Raw genomic sequence first — 3,572 nt, forward strand, 5'->3', positions numbered from 1 at the left:
ACTGTGTGGATCATAACAAACTGTGGCTGACTTAAATGGGAGAGGGGGAAAATCTGTGCCTTGATTTTCCTCTCAACTCTCTAACTCCTTGCCGTCTAGTACACAGCCATTATCAGTGTGGCCACGAGAAGCTGGCCCTGCTGGAACTGCTCCTCTAGAAGACTACTGATATTTACATTCTTTAACCTTTAACCTTTCAGTGTCTTTTTTTCTGAATGTTCTTTGATTTATTTTATTTAAAATCTCTTCCTCCTCAGGACTCAGCTTGGCTGCCTTCTTGCTGCCCAGGGTCGGTGCACCCTGGTGGTGCCGTGTGCTGTCAGTAAGCACCAGGCATTTCTTCACTAGGGTCTTGGTTCAGACTAGCTCTTATTGGAGGCATTGTGCTGTTGTTGTCAAGTGCATTGAGTCGTAGATGACTCATAGCGACCCTATGAATGAAAGACCTGAACATTTATTTAACTTTCATCATTTCTCCAGTTTAGAGAGTTTCCAGAGGCATTGTAGACAGCAGTAATAATCTGTGTTTTACAAATACAACACTTAGAGACGCAGGAGAAATTCTCTATCCAGTCTTAGGGCGATGCTCCTTGTTGCGTCCTCTCTCCTGAACCATGTGTGCACGCCAGGGGCCAGCCTTGGTGTCAGCAGCAGGTGCATCAATTCATACTTCTGCTTCCTTTTAAATTTTTTTCTTACAAAGTTCATATACATTTTTTTCCCCACCCTGGATCTTCCCATTTCCTTTCCCCACCTCTCCTTCCACCCATCATATTATGTGACCCTATTATTAACCTCTCCCCACCTCTGCCCATCCTCATCTCTGAGCTCCCCCTCTTCCCAGCTTAGAGTCTCACACTTGTTCTACATTAATGGTCTTATACAGTATTTGTCCTTTTGGGACTGAGTTAGTTCATGTAACATAATGCTCTCCAGTCTCCCAAGTTAGGTAGTGCTTTACAAATAATTGCTCCTATGTGCTGCACAATCATGTGAATGTACCACAACTTCTCAATCCATTCTATTGTAATTGGACATTTGGGCTATTTTCATGTTCTTGTGATGGTGAATAACATTGCTATGAACATTGATGTACAAGTTTCTGGGAATAACTTGGTTATATGGAATTTCTATGTTCAGCTTTCTGAGGAACCACCAAACTGCCTTCTGGACTGGTTATACTATTTTACAATCCCACCAAGAGTGTGTAAGAGTTCCTATCTCAACATATTCTCTCCAACATCTATTACTTGATGTCCTGTTGAACTCTACCTCTGCTACTGGGGTGAGATGGTATGTCATTGTGGTTTTGATTTGCACCTCTCTTACTGCCAGTAATTTTGAGCATTTCTTCATGTGTCTGTTGGCCATCCAAATATCTTCTGTGAAAATTCTTTACATGTATTTTGCCCATTTTGTGATTGTGTTATCAGTCTTTTTCTTGTGGAACCCTGTAGGATTCTGTATAACTTCTGATATGAGGCCCTTGTCTGAAATAGTGTTGCCAAATCCATAGGTTCGTAGGTTTTCTTTTCACTTTCATGGAAAAAGTTTTTGATGAGCACAGGTCAATGAATTGGCCAACTGACTGGAAGAGATTCATATTTATTCCCTTTCCAAAAAAAGGTAACCCATTAGAGTGTGCAAATTATCAAACAATATCACTAATATCACACACAAGCAAAATCTTGCTGAAGATTATCCAGAAAAGACTTGAACAGTACATTGGCAGAGAACTACTAGAAATACAAGCTGGATTTAGAAGAGGTCATGGCACTGGGAACATTATTGCCAATGTCAGATGGATCTTGGCAGAAAGCAGAGAGTAACAGGAGAATGTCTATCTGTGTTTCATTGACTATACAAAGGCATTTGACTGTGTGGAGCACAATCAATTGTGGCTAACCTTGAGGAAAATGGGAATCCCAGTACAACTGATCGTGTTTATACAAAACCTATACTTGGACCAAGAAACAGTCTTCAGAACAGAGTAAGGAAACACTGCATGGTTCAAAATCAGCAAAGGAGTGCATCAGGGTTGCATCCTGTCCCCATAACTTTTCATTCTGTTTTCAGAATAAATCATTCAGGAAGCAAGGCTTTGTGAGAAGGTGTGTGGCATCAAGACTGAAGGAAGACTCATTAACAACCTACAATATGCATATAACACAATATTGCTTGTTGAAACTAAAGAAGACCTGAAGCACTTGCTGCAAAAGTTCAAGGACTGTAGACTTCAATATGGATTGAAGCTCAACATCAAGAAGACAAATATTATCACCACTGGGCCAACTGGAAGCACCATAATACAAAAGGAAGAGATTGAGGTTGTTAGCAGTTACAGCTTGCTTGGCTCTGCCATCAACACTCTAAACACCAGCAGTCAGGAAATCAAAAGATGAATTGCTTTGGGAAAATCTGCTGTCAGAGACATCTCCAGAGTACTGAAGAGCAACGATGTCAGTCTAGATACAAAGGTGTGCCTAATCCAGGTCATGGTCTTTTCAGTTACTTGTTGTGCTTCAGAGAGCTGGACAATGACTAAAGATGTCAGAAGAAGAATAGATGCCTTTGTGTTGTGATGCTGGAGAAGAGTCTTGAACATGCCATGGACTGCCAAGAAAATGGATAGGTTTTCTTGGAGAGGGTGAAACCAAGTCTCTTCTTGGAAGCTAGGATTTTGAAGCTCTGCCTCACTTACTTTGGGCACGTGGCCAAGAAAGATCTGTCCTTGGAGGACATCATGCTCAGAAGGGTGGATGGACAGTGCAGGAGAGGAAGACCCCAGATGAGATGGATTGATACAGTGACTGGGGCAATGGGGGTTGGTGTGTCAGAATTAGTGATACTGGCTCATGCAGGGCAGGCTTCAGAGCTGCTGTACATAGGGTTGCTATACATCGCAGGCGACTCAATGGCATATAACAACAATAACATACGATGACAGGTTTGGAAGTAGGAGTGGCATCCACTTTCTAAATTAAATGCCTCTAGAAACTTAATGAACTTTGATAAATGTTGATAGTCATAGAGGGGCTACAGGCCTATTGTTCATAGGGTCGCTATGAGTCATGCTCAACTCGAAGGCAATCAACAACAACAATAGGAATTTAATCTTTAGAAAGTCCCATTCATCAATTTAATCCTCTCCAGACTGTGCATTTCTGGTAGTATTTGGCAGTCTATATCATAGATTAGGCCATCCAAGCTTGATCCCAGTTTGTTTCTGATGAACTTTATGGTTTTGAGCTTTAGTATCAGATCTTTGATCTACCTTGAGCTGACTTTTTGTGTATGGTGTGAGATGTTGATCCTGTTTTCATTTTCTATAAGTAGCAGTCCAGTTTTGCCAGCACCATTTGTTGTTGAGATTGTCTTTTTCCCATTTGAAAGATTTTATTTCCTTGTTGAATATCAGTTGACTATATATATAGGTAGCTGGGTCCATTTTTGGGTTCTCTATTCTGTTCCATTGGTCGATGCGCCTGTTATTGTATCAGCACTATGTTGTTTTGGTTGCTACCACTGTGTAATAGGTTTGGTTTTTTTCTTCTCATGAATTTCTGTAACAA

The sequence above is a fragment of the Elephantulus edwardii genome, unplaced genomic scaffold (genome assembly GCF_000299155.1).
Source record: "Elephantulus edwardii isolate Elephantulus edwardi_28Jun2011 unplaced genomic scaffold, EleEdw1.0 scaffold00019, whole genome shotgun sequence".
Classification (NCBI taxonomy): Eukaryota; Metazoa; Chordata; class Mammalia; order Macroscelidea; family Macroscelididae; genus Elephantulus; species Elephantulus edwardii.